This window comes from Ranitomeya variabilis, chromosome 3, assembly GCF_051348905.1.
Source record: "Ranitomeya variabilis isolate aRanVar5 chromosome 3, aRanVar5.hap1, whole genome shotgun sequence".
In the NCBI taxonomy this organism is placed as follows: domain Eukaryota; kingdom Metazoa; phylum Chordata; class Amphibia; order Anura; family Dendrobatidae; genus Ranitomeya; species Ranitomeya variabilis.
Window position 1 is genome coordinate 226,366,467 of NC_135234.1, and position 14,434 is coordinate 226,380,900.

Here is a 14,434-nt window from a genome sequence, read left to right on the forward strand (position 1 = left end):
GGCACCAGGAAAGGTCAGAGAGGCCCAGCGCCTGTGCACTGCAGTACTGGGCAGATAAGTACACCTGCAAAGAAGCAACAGGAGGGTGGCATTGCAAGAATATGGGAGGAGTCAGACCCGGACCTGCGACAGCGACACCCATTGGACCAGACCGCCCCTGGGTGAGTATAGTAAAACTTATTTTTCTTATCTTTCAGGTCATACGGGGCTTATCTACAGCTTATCTATGGTTTTATTTTATATATACATATCCAATATATAATTGTCTAAGGGTCACTTCCGTCTTTCTGTCCTTCTGTCTGTCTGTCTGTAACGGAAATCCCAAGTCGCTGATTGGTCGTGACAAAACAACCACGACCAATCAGCAACGGGAACAGTCCGGCGGCAAAATGGCTGCTTCTTCCCCCCCCGCAGTCAGTGCCCACTCCATACTGCCCGCAGTCATCGCTCACACAGGGTTAATGGCAGCGTTAGCAGACAGCGTTATGTCGTGGTGTAACGCACTCCGTTAACGCTGCTATTAACCCTGTGTGACCAACTTTTTACTATTGATGCTGCCTATGCAGCATCAATAGTAAAAAGATCTAATGTTAAAAAAAATTTAAAAATAGTTGTATACTCACCGTTCGTCCGCCCCCTGATCAGGAGCAGGCCTTTCCCGCTCCTCGCGACACTCTGGTGACCGCTCCATGCATTGCGGTCTTGCGAGATGATGATGTAGCAGTCTCACGAGACCGCTACGTCATCATCTCGCATGACCACAATGCACTCTTGGGACCAGAGCGCGCAAAGAGCATCGGTAACCACTTCGCCTGCATCTGGGGGCCAACGGAAGGTGAGTATATAACTATTTTTTATTTTAATTCTTTTTTTAACAGGAATATAATGCCCACATTGCTATATACTATGTGAGCTGTGCAATATATTATGTGGCAAATAGATAATGGCTGCACTCAAGTTTATTGTGCTAAAGCAAGGAAATGTGCAATACATGAAATGTGAACAGCATAATGGCTTGTGAAATTTATGAAAAAACACATGAGATTTTTAGCACAAGATTTGGCCAAAAGTTGTGAGCCCATTCACCAAACGTCAAGGTAATCTCAGATCGAATGGGTAACTAACCTGTCTGCCTAGTGTGAACACTTACCTATGGCTAATAACATGGTAAAGCCTGCATTTATAGAGGAGGTTAGAACCAACTGTGTTTGGATGTAATTAAAATCACAGCATGGTGAAGGGCGGGGCGTTCAAGTCAGAAAAAGCAATACATAGTAAATATAGAAAAACTGACTGAACAGCCATCTAGTCTGAACTGGTGCATAACCAAAAAGTCTTACATAGCAAATAGATAATGGCTGCACTCAAGTTTATTGTGCTAAAGCAAGGAAATGTGCAATACATGAAATGTGAACAGCATAATGGCTTGTGAAATTTATGAAAAAACACATGAGATTTTTAGCACAAGATTTGGCCAAAAGTTGTGAGCCCATTCACCAAACGTCAAGGTAATCTCAGATCGAATGGGTAACTAACCTGTCTGCCTAGTGTGAACACTTACCTATGGCTAATAACATGGTAAAGCCTGCATTTATAGAGGAGGTTAGAACCAACTGTGTTTGGATGTAATTAAAATCACAGCATGGTGAAGGGCGGGGCGTTCAAGTCAGAAAAAGCAATACATAGTAAATATAGAAAAACTGACTGAACAGCCATCTAGTCTGAACTGGTGCATAACCAAAAAGTCTTACATAGCAAATAGATAATGGCTGCACTCAAGTTTATTGTGCTAAAGCAAGGAAATGTGCAATACATGAAATGTGAACAGCATAATGGCTTGTGAAATTTATGAAAAAACACATGAGATTTTTAGCACAAGATTTGGCCAAAAGTTGTGAGCCCATTCACCAAACGTCAAGGTAATCTCAGATCGAATGGGTAACTAACCTGTCTGCCTAGTGTGAACACTTACCTATGGCTAATAACATGGTAAAGCCTGCATTTATAGAGGAGGTTAGAACCAACTGTGTTTGGATGTAATTAAAATCACAGCATGGTGAAGGGCGGGGCGTTCAAGTCAGAAAAAGCAATACATAGTAAATATAGAAAAACTGACTGAACAGCCATCTAGTCTGAACTGGTGCATAACCAAAAAGTCTTACATAGCAAATAGATAATGGCTGCACTTAAGTTTATTGTGCTAAAGCAAGGAAATGTGCAATACATGAAATGTGAACAGCATAATGGCTTGTGAAATTTATGAAAAAACACATGAGATTTTTAGCACAAGATTTGGCCAAAAGTTGTGAGCCCATTCACCAAACGTCAAGGTAATCTCAGATCGAATGGGTAACTAACCTGTCTGCCTAGTGTGAACACTTACCTATGGCTAATAACATGGTAAAGCCTGCATTTATAGAGGAGGTTAGAACCAACTGTGTTTGGATGTAATTAAAATCACAGCATGGTGAAGGGCGGGGCGTTCAAGTCAGAAAAAGCAATACATAGTAAATATAGAAAAACTGACTGAACAGCCATCTAGTCTGAACTGGTGCATAACCAAAAAGTCTTACATAGCAAATAGATAATGGCTGCACTCAAGTTTATTGTGCTAAAGCAAGGAAATGTGCAATACATGAAATGTGAACAGCATAATGGCTTGTGAAATTTATGAAAAAACACATGAGATTTTTAGCACAAGATTTGGCCAAAAGTTGTGAGCCCATTCACCAAACGTCAAGGTAATCTCAGATCGAATGGGTAACTAACATGTCTGCCTAGTGTGAACACTTACCTATGGCTAATAACATGGTAAAGCCTGCATTTATAGAGGAGGTTAGAACCAACTGTGTTTGGATGTAATTAAAATCACAGCATGGTGAAGGGCGGGGCGTTCAAGTCAGAAAAAGCAATACATAGTAAATATAGAAAAACTGACTGAACAGCCATCTAGTCTGAACTGGTGCATAACCAAAAAGTCTTACATAGCAAATAGATAATGGCTGCACTCAAGTTTATTGTGCTAAAGCAAGGAAATGTGCAATACATGAAATGTGAACAGCATAATGGCTTGTGAAATTTATGAAAAAACACATGAGATTTTTAGCACAAGATTTGGCCAAAAGTTGTGAGCCCATTCACCAAACATCAAGGTAATCTCAGATCGAATGGGTAACTAACCTGTCTGCCTAGTGTGAACACTTACCTATGGCTAATAACATGGTAAAGCCTGCATTTATAGAGGAGGTTAGAACCAACTGTGTTTGGATGTAATTAAAATCACAGCATGGTGAAGGGCGGGGCGTTCAAGTCAGAAAAAGCAATACATAGTAAATATAGAAAAACTGACTGAACAGCCATCTAGTCTGAACTGGTGCATAACCAAAAAGTCTTACATAGCAAATAGATAATGGCTGCACTCAAGTTTATTGTGCTAAAGCAAGGAAATGTGCAATACATGAAATGTGAACAGCATAATGGCTTGTGAAATTTATGAAAAAACACATGAGATTTTTAGCACAAGATTTGGCCAAAAGTTGTGAGCCCATTCACCAAACGTCAAGGTAATCTCAGATCGAATGGGTAACTAACCTGTCTGCCTAGTGTGAACACTTACCTATGGCTAATAACATGGTAAAGCCTGCATTTATAGAGGAGGTTAGAACCAACTGTGTTTGGATGTAATTAAAATCACAGCATGGTGAAGGGCGGGGCGTTCAAGTCAGAAAAAGCAATACATAGTAAATATAGAAAAACTGACTGAACAGCCATCTAGTCTGAACTGGTGCATAACCAAAAAGTCTTACATAGCAAATAGATAATGGCTGCACTCAAGTTTATTGTGCTAAAGCAAGGAAATGTGCAATACATGAAATGTGAACAGCATAATGGCTTGTGAAATTTATGAAAAAACACATGAGATTTTTAGCACAAGATTTGGCCAAAAGTTGTGAGCCCATTCACCAAACGTCAAGGTAATCTCAGATCGAATGGGTAACTAACCTGTCTGCCTAGTGTGAACACTTACCTATGGCTAATAACATGGTAAAGCCTGCATTTATAGAGGAGGTTAGAACCAACTGTGTTTGGATGTAATTAAAATCACAGCATGGTGAAGGGCGGGGCGTTCAAGTCAGAAAAAGCAATACATAGTAAATATAGAAAAACTGACTGAACAGCCATCTAGTCTGAACTGGTGCATAACCAAAAAGTCTTACATAGCAAATAGATAATGGCTGCACTCAAGTTTATTGTGCTAAAGCAAGGAAATGTGCAATACATGAAATGTGAACAGCATAATGGCTTGTGAAATTTATGAAAAAACACATGAGATTTTTAGCACAAGATTTGGCCAAAAGTTGTGAGCCCATTCACCAAACGTCAAGGTAATCTCAGATCGAATGGGTAACTAACCTGTCTGCCTAGTGTGAACAATTACCTATGGCTAATAACATGGTAAAGCCTGCATTTATAGAGGAGGTTAGAACCAACTGTGTTTGGATGTAATTAAAATCACAGCATGGTGAAGGGCGGGGCGTTCAAGTCAGAAAAAGCAATACATAGTAAATATAGAAAAACTGACTGAACAGCCATCTAGTCTGAACTGGTGCATAACCAAAAAGTCTTACATAGCAAATAGATAATGGCTGCACTCAAGTTTATTGTGCTAAAGCAAGGAAATGTGCAATACATGAAATGTGAACAGCATAATGGCTTGTGAAATTTATGAAAAAACACATGAGATTTTTAGCACAAGATTTGGCCAAAAGTTGTGAGCCCATTCACCAAACGTCAAGGTAATCTCAGATCGAATGGGTAACTAACCTGTCTGCCTAGTGTGAACACTTACCTATGGCTAATAACATGGTAAAGCCTGCATTTATAGAGGAGGTTAGAACCAACTGTGTTTGGATGTAATTAAAATCACAGCATGGTGAAGGGCGGGGCGTTCAAGTCAGAAAAAGCAATACATAGTAAATATAGAAAAACTGACTGAACAGCCATCTAGTCTGAACTGGTGCATAACCAAAAAGTCTTACATAGCAAATAGATAATGGCTGCACTCAAGTTTATTGTGCTAAAGCAAGGAAATGTGCAATACATGAAATGTGAACAGCATAATGGCTTGTGAAATTTATGAAAAAACACATGAGATTTTTAGCACAAGATTTGGCCAAAAGTTGTGAGCCCATTCACCAAACGTCAAGGTAATCTCAGATCGAATGGGTAACTAACCTGTCTGCCTAGTGTGAACACTTACCTATGGCTAATAACATGGTAAAGCCTGCATTTATAGAGGAGGTTAGAACCAACTGTGTTTGGATGTAATTAAAATCACAGCATGGTGAAGGGCGGGGCGTTCAAGTCAGAAAAAGCAATACATAGTAAATATAGAAAAACTGACTGAACAGCCATCTAGTCTGAACTGGTGCATAACCAAAAAGTCTTACATAGCAAATAGATAATGGCTGCACTCAAGTTTATTGTGCTAAAGCAAGGAAATGTGCAATACATGAAATGTGAACAGCATAATGGCTTGTGAAATTTATGAAAAAACACATGAGATTTTTAGCACAAGATTTGGCCAAAAGTTGTGAGCCCATTCACCAAACGTCAAGGTAATCTCAGATCGAATGGGTAACTAACCTGTCTGCCTAGTGTGAACACTTACCTATGGCTAATAACATGGTAAAGCCTGCATTTATAGAGGAGGTTAGAACCAACTGTGTTTGGATGTAATTAAAATCACAGCATGGTGAAGGGCGGGGCGTTCAAGTCAGAAAAAGCAATACATAGTAAATATAGAAAAACTGACTGAACAGCCATCTAGTCTGAACTGGTGCATAACCAAAAAGTCTTACATAGCAAATAGATAATGGCTGCACTCACGTTTATTGTGCTAAAGCAAGGAAATGTGCAATACATGAAATGTGAACAGCATAATGGCTTGTGAAATTTATGAAAAAACACATGAGATTTTTAGCACAAGATTTGGCCAAAAGTTGTGAGCCCATTCACCAAACGTCAAGGTAATCTCAGATCGAATGGGTAACTAACCTGTCTGCCTAGTGTGAACACTTACCTATGGCTAATAACATGGTAAAGCCTGCATTTATAGAGAAGGTTAGAACCAACTGTGTTTGGATGTAATTAAAATCACAGCATGGTGAAGGGCGGGGCATTCAAGTCAGAAAAAGCAATACGTAGTAAATATAGAAAAACTGACTGAACAGCCATCATAATATATTATGTGGGCTGTGCAATATACTACGTGGGCTGTGCAATGTACTACGTGGGCTGTGCAATGTACTACGTGGGCTGTGCAATGTACTACGTGGGCTGTGCTATATACTACGTGGCTGTGCAATATACTATGTGGCTGTGCTATACACTACGTGGGCTGTGCTATATACTACGTGGGCTTTGCTATACACTACGTGGGCTGGTATATACTATGTGGACTGTGTTATACACTACATGGGCTGTGTTATACACTCAGTGGGCTGTGTTATACACTACGTGGGCTGTGTTATACACTACATGAGCTGTGTTATATACTGCGTGTGTGGGCTGTTATATACTATGTGAGCTGTGTTATATGCTACTTGGGCTGTTATAAACTAAGTTGCTGTGTTATATGCTATGTGGGCTGTTATACACTCCGTGGGCTGTGCTATATACTACGTGGCTGTGCTATATACTCCATGGGCTGTGTTACATACTACATGGCTGTGATATACTATGTGGACTGTGTTATACACTACGTGGGCTGAGTTATACACTACGTGGGCTGTGTTATACACTACATGGGCTGTGTTATACACTATGTGGGCTGTGTTATACACTACGTGGGCTGTGTTATACACTACATGAGCGGTGTTATATTCTGCATGCATGGGCTGTTATATACTATGTGAGCTGTGTTATATGCTACTTGGGCTGTTATAAACTAAGTGGCTGTGTTATATGCTATGTGGGCTGTTATACACTCCGTGGGCTGTGCTATATACTATGTGGCTGTGCTATGTACTCCGTGGGCTGTGCTATATACTACATGGCTGTGCTATATACTATATGGCTGTGCAATATACCATGTGGCTGTGCTATATACTACATGGCTGTGCTATGTACTACGTGGCTGTGCTATATAGTATGTGGGCTGTTATATACTACGTGGCTGTGCTATATACTACGTGGCCGGCTGCGAACAATCAGCGACAGGCGCAGTCCAGCCGCAAAGTGGCGCGGGATTTGAACCACACTTCGCTAATTGGTCACGGCCGGCCGAACCCTGTGCATAAATTGCATTATTCTAAAATCTTCATAAATAAACTACACACATATTCTAGAATACCCGATGCATTAGAATCGGGCTACCATCTAGTACATACATATATACAGTATATATATATACTGTATATATATATATATATATATATATATATATATATATATATATACACACGTGGTCAGAATTGTTGGTACCACTCTTTTAATGACAGTAAAACCCACAGCTTTTACATAAATAACTTGAATCTAACGAAAGTACCATATTTTTGTATTATAAGATGCTCAGAATTATAAGACGCACCCCAAATTTTGAGGAGAAAAATAAGAAAACTTTTTTTAATAAAATGTTGGTGCTTCTTATATTCCATGAGTCATATTGCTTACCAGGGCTGGTGGCTGTGGTGAAGCGGGGTTACTGCTGGAGTAGGCAGGAGTGGGGTGATGCTGCAGGATGCAGGCTGGGATGAGGGGGTGTTCCGATGTGCGGCGCACTGCTGTGGGGATCTTCGGTGCCATTGCGGGAGTCTTCCATGCTGAAGCAGTGGTCAAAATTGTTGATACCCCTCATTTAATGACAGAAAAACCCACAATGGTCGCAGAAATAACTTGAATCTGCCAAAAGTAATAATAAATAAAAGATCCATGAAAATGAACAAATTAAAGTCAGACTTTGCTTTTCAACCATGCTTCCACAGAATTTGAAAAAAAATAAAACACATGAAATAGGCCTGGACAGAAATGATGGTACCCTTAACTTAATATTTTGTTGCACAACCTTTTGAGGCAATCACTGCAATCAACCAATTCTTGTAACTGTCAATGAGACATCTGCACCTCTCAACAGGTATTTTGGCCCACTCCTCAAGAGCAAACTGCTCTAGAGATGCAGTGGGGAGATAGGAGAAAGTTCCACAAAGTCAACTGTCACTGCAGCCCTCCACCAATCGGGTCTTTATGACAGAGTGGCCCAACAGTAGCCTCTCCTCTGTGCAGGACATTTGAAAGTCCACATAGATTTTGCCAAAAAACACATAAAGGACTCCCAGACTATGAGAAATAAGATTCTCTGGTCTGATGAGACAAAGATAGACCTTTTTGGTGATAATTGGTGTGGTATGTGTGGAGAAAACCAGGTACTGCTTGCTCATCCCATGCCCAACAGTGAAACATGGTGGTGGCAGCATCAGGCTAATGGGGGCGTTTTTCAGCTGCAGGGAAAGGAAGACTAGCTGTCATTGAAGGAAACATGAATGCGGCCAAGTACAGAGATATCCTAGATAAAAACCTCTTCCAGAGTGCTCTGGACCTCAGACTTGGCTAAAGGTTCACCTTCCAACAAGACAATGACCCTAAGCACACAGCTAAAATAATAAAGGACTGGCTTCAGAACAACTATGTGACCATTCTTGACTGTCCCAGCCAGAGTACTGACCTAAACCCAATTGAGCATTTCTGGAGAGACCTGAAAATAGCTTTCCCCCAATGTTCGCCATCCAGCCTGAAGGAACTGGAAAGGATCTGCAAGGAGGAATGGCAGGGGATCCCTAAATCAATGTGTGAAAAACTTGTTGCATCATTCCCAAGAAGACTCATGGCTGTACTAGCTCAAAAGGGTGCTTCTGCTCAATACTGAGCAAAGGGTCTGAATACTTATGACATGTGTTATTTAAATTTTTCTTTTTTAATAAATTTGCAAATATTTGTACATTGACTTCTGCTCAACACAACCCCAATTATAAGGCAAAAAATCCCACTTATTAAACCTGACAGGCTACACCTGTGAAGTGAAAACCATTTCTGGTGACTACCTCTTGAAGCTCATAAAGAGAATGCCAAGAGTATGCAAAGCAGTCATCAAACCAAAAGGTGGCTACTTTAAAGGACCTAGAATATAAGACATATTTTCAGTTGTTTCACACTTTTTTTGTTAAGTATATAATTCCACATGTGTTAATTCATAGTTTTGATGCCTTAAGTGTAGTGTTGAGCATTCCGATACTGCAAGTATCGGGTATCGGCCGATACTTGCTGTATCGGAATTTCCGATACCGAGATCCGATATTTTTGTGATATCGGGTATCGGGTATCGCAACAACATTAATGTAATAATGTGTAAAAAAGAGAATTAAAATAAAAAATATCGCTATACTCACCTGTCCGACGCAGCCGGGACCTCAGCGAGGGAACCGGCAGCGTTGTTTGTTTAAATTTCGCGCTTTTACTTGGTTACGTGAAGTCCCGGCTTGTGATTGGTCAGGGCGGCCATGTTGCCGGGACGCGGACCAATCACAGCAAGCCGTGACGAAATTACGTCACGGCTTGCTGTGATTGGTCCGCGTCCCGGCAACATGGCCGCCATTAACCAATCACAAGCCGGGACGTCACGGGAGGCTGGACATGCGCGTATTTTGAAAAGCGCGCGTGTCCAGCCTCCAGTGACGTCCCGGCAACATGGCCGCCATTAACCAATCACAAGCCGGGACGTCACGGGAGGCTGGACATGCGCGTATTTTGAAAAGCGCGCGTGTCCAGCCTCCAGTGACGTCCCGGCAACATGGCCGCCATTAACCAATCACAAGCCGGGACGTCACGGGAGGCTGGACATGCGCGTATTTTGAAAAGCGCGCGTGTCCAGCCTCCCGTGACGTCACGGCTTGTGATTGGTTAATGGCGGCCATGTTGCCGGGACGCGGACCAATCACAGCAAGCCGTGACGTAATTTCGTCACGGCTTGCTGTGATTGGTCCGCGTCCCGGCAACATGGCGCCGTGACCAATCATAAGCCGGGACGTCACTGGAGGCTGGACACGCGCGCTTTTCAAAATACGCGCATGTCCAGCCTCCCGTGACGTCACGGCTTGTGATTGGTTAATGGCGGCCATGTTGCCGGGACTCGGACCAATCACAGCAAGCCGTGACGTAATTTCGTCACGGCTTGCTGTGATTGGTCCGCGTCCCGGCAACATGGCCGCCCTGACCAATCACAAGCCGGGACCTCACGTAACCAAGTAAAAGTGCGAATTTTAAACAAACAACGCTGCCGGTTCCCTCGCTGAGGTCCCGGCTGCGTCGGAGAGGTGAGTATAGCGATATTTTTTATTTTAATTCTTTCTTTTACACATTAATATGGTTCCCAGGGCCTGAAGGAGAGTTTCCTCTCCTTCAGACCCTGGGAACCATCAGGAATACCGTCTGATACCTGAGTCCCATTGACTTGTATTGGTATCGGGTATCGGTATCGGATTGGATCCGATACTTTGCCGGTATCGGCCGATACTTTCCGATACCGATACTTTCAAGTATCGGACGGTATCGCTCAACACTACTTAAGTGTGAATTTACAATTTTCATAGTCAGAAAAATCTTTAAATGAGGTGTGTCCAAACGTTTGGTCTGTACTGTATATATAGATAGAGAGATAGATACAGATGTTTCTTACAAAATTAGAATATCATCAAAAGGTTAATTTATTTCAGTTCTTCAATACACAAAGTGAAGCTCATAGAGCAGTATGGTGGCTCAGTGGATAGCATGTTTGTATGTTCTCCCCGTGTTTGCGTGGGGTTCCTCCTTGTACTCCGGTTTCCTCCCACACACCAAAGACGTACTGATAGGGAATTTACATTGTGAGCCCCATCGGGGACAGTGATGATAATTTGTGGAAACTGTAAAGCGCTGCGGAATATGTTAGCGCTATATAAAAATAAAGATTATTATTATTAAGATTATTATATATTATATAGAATCATTACAGAGTGATCTATTTCAAGTGTTTATTTCTGTTAATGTTGATGATTATGGCTTACAGCCAGTGAAAACCCAAAAGATATGATCTCATTAAATTAGAATACTTTATGACACCAGCTTGAAAGATGATTTTAAAATTGGAAATGTAGGCCTACTGTTATGTATGTTCAGTAAATGCACTCAAAACTTTGTAGTGACTAATTTTTCATCAATTACTGAATCAATGCAAAATATTTAGAATTGATAGTCCTCAGTGGTTGTTACCTTTTAATGGCTAACTGAAAAGATGGTAACAAATTGCAAGCTTTCGAGACTACTCAGGTCCCTTCTTCAGGCATAGACTAATACAATTTTTCTATCTACTGGCTAACACGGTACAAAGATATATATCTTTCCTGCATCAATGCAGTGAGGTATGGAGCAATCAGCCTGTGGCACTGCTGATTTGTTATGTAAGCCCAGCTTGCTTTGATAGCAGCCTTCAGCTCATCTGTATTGTTGGGTCTGGTGCCTCTCATCCTCTTGACAATAATTCTCCATGGGGTTAAGATCAGGTGAGTTTGCTAACCAACCAAGCACAGTGATACTGTTCTTTGTAAACCATGTATTGATACTTTTGGTAGTGTGGACAGGTGCCAAGTCTTGCGGTAGAATGAAATTTCCATCCCTGAAAAGCTTGTCGGCAGACGGAAACATGAAGTGCTCCAAAATGTCCTGGTAGACAGCTGTGCTGACTTTGGTCTTTATAAAACACAGTGGACCTACACCAATGGATGATATGGCTCCACAAACCATCACCGATTGTGTAAACTTCACACGAGACCTCAAGCAGCTTGGATTGTGTGCCTCTCCACTCTTCCCTAAGACTCTGGGATTTTGATGTCCAAATGAAATGCAAAATTGACTTTCATCTGAAACCAACACCTTGGACCATTGAGCAACAGTCCAGTTATTTTTCTCCTTGACCCAGGTAAGACGCTTCTGGCATTGTCTATTGGTCATGAATGGCTTGACACAAGGAAAGCAACACTTTTTGCCCATGTCCTGTAAACGTCTGTGTGGTGGCTCTTGAAGCAATGACTCCAGCAGAAGTCCACTCCTTGTGAATCTCCCCCAAATTTTTGAATGGCCTTTTCTTAACAATCCTTTTAAGGCTGCGGGTATCCAGGTTGCTTGTGCATCTTTTTCTAACACACTTTTTCCTTCCTCTCATCTTTGGATTAATATGCTTGGATACAGGAATCTGTGAACAGCCAGATTCTTTATCAATGACCTTTTGTGGCTTACCCTCCGTGTGTCAATGACTGCCTTCTGGACATCTGTCAAGTAAGCTGTCTTCTCCATGATTGTGGAGCCTACTGAAACAGACTAAGGGACCTTTTTTAAACAATTAGGAAGCATTTGCAGGTGTTTTTCATTAATTATTCTAATTTACTGAGATAATGACTTTTGGGCTTTCATTGGCTGTAAGCCATAATCATCAACATTAACTGAAATAAACACTTGGAATAAATCAATCTGTTTGTAATGACTCTATATTGTAACTATCCGGTCGGCGGGACCCGTCTCCAGGATTCTGAGAGATCGGGTCCCACCTGGCCACAGGCATTCCCCTGTTCCCCGCAATCCTACTTACCCGTGCTCCTGGGATGTTCCCTCAAGCTGCAGCATCTTCCCGTTGTGTCTCCTCCGCCTCTTTACTTCCGGGTTGCGGTGGAGCAAGCATAGGGCATGCACGTGACACTGTAAAAAATAAAAAGGGCCAATGTACTCTTTTCCTATAATCACCTTTCAGCCAATTGCTGAAAAGCTTGTCTATACTTAAGGCCCTCACTTCCTTTGGGAGGTGCCTGGGCATCTCTGTGCATCGATCTAAGTTGCCGTTCTCAGGTCCCAGACCAGTGCCTACTTTTTCACCCTTTCTTTGCCTTCTATTAATTCCCAGTGTTTTCCCTTTAGTGCTGGGGTCCTGCCTACATACCATCTACCTGCGGACTCTGACAGTACACTCTGGATCTTCTGGTGCACCTTCTCCGGTTCCCTGGACCTCTTGCTCTCCTCCCCTTAGTTCCACTGCTCCTCTTCCTCTTGGGTATGACCTTCCGGTCTTGGACCTGTTGCACTTGAGCCTCCTTGGTTGCCCTGGGTCAATCACTGTTAAGGAGTTCTCTCTCCGGATCTCCCTTGAGGGAATTCAGTGTTTCAGCCCAGGGGGTTCTCCCTTGTGGATTCTCTTGTTTAAGAATCTAATAAAGCTTTGCAATTCATCTGATGTCCTTATTCGGCTGGTTCCTAGGGTTCAGCTTCCACAGTATCTTCTGTGGTCAAATGGATTTACTAACCTCGCTCCGCATGCATTGACGTGACATATATAATAAGAGTTTCACTTTTTGTATTGAAAATCTGAAATAAATTAACTTTTTGATGATATTCTAATTTTGCAAGAAGCACTTGTATATACTGTAGTACCTCATTGTTCACCTCTGCTGTATAAATCACCGTAGATATGTATATACCTATATCTCCTAAGTTTAGTATGATCTGGTATTTGGAGACACTCCAGAGGATGATATAGAACATTCAATTTGCAGAGAATGCCTTATCCGCATAATTTGGTGAATTCAAATTTTGTCACAACTGGTTATCTCAAGTATATACATGAATAATTTTGAATATATTCAGATTTATTCTCAATGTACAAATAGCTACACTAAGTGTAATTAACATCTCAAATGTTTCAAGTAAACTGGTACTTAAATTTAATTATTATTTATCATCTTCTTTTAATGAGTCCCTTGTGGAGTAAGAGCAAAGACATATAACTATAAATACCGATGTTTTATTCCTGCATCACATATGAACTATTACTCTACATTATATCGAGGGTAAGTTACCAATCATTAAACTTGTATTGACACGGGATGGGAGACAGTGTTTTCTATTTTCTGCCTTGAGGCTCTAATGTTTTGTAATGTAGCAACATATTATGATGATTACATATGAACAAAAGAGTAAATGAATGAACTCATTGTTTGCTACTGTGACTTGCAATCTTCCCATTTTCCATCTACACTTTGTATTAGGGAAATGAAGGAGTTAAAACAACCTGCATTTGACCTGCATCTAAGCCAGTTCATTTTTGTAAGATTAGTTCTTTACATCTTCGGTAGAGTGAGTTACTAGACCTGCAGTCAGTATGCTTGAAAACACTCATTGTGATAAATGCTATAAAAATAGCTAAACCAACATTATTTTCAGAAGCTCTCCTCTAATAGAAATACCAAGATTAGAGTTAAGTGAATCTTTTAAAATATTTTCTCTATTTATTTTGTAGCTGACGTATCAGAACAGTTAGCTACAATACTAAATCTGGCAAACCATATACTGTACACTGTGT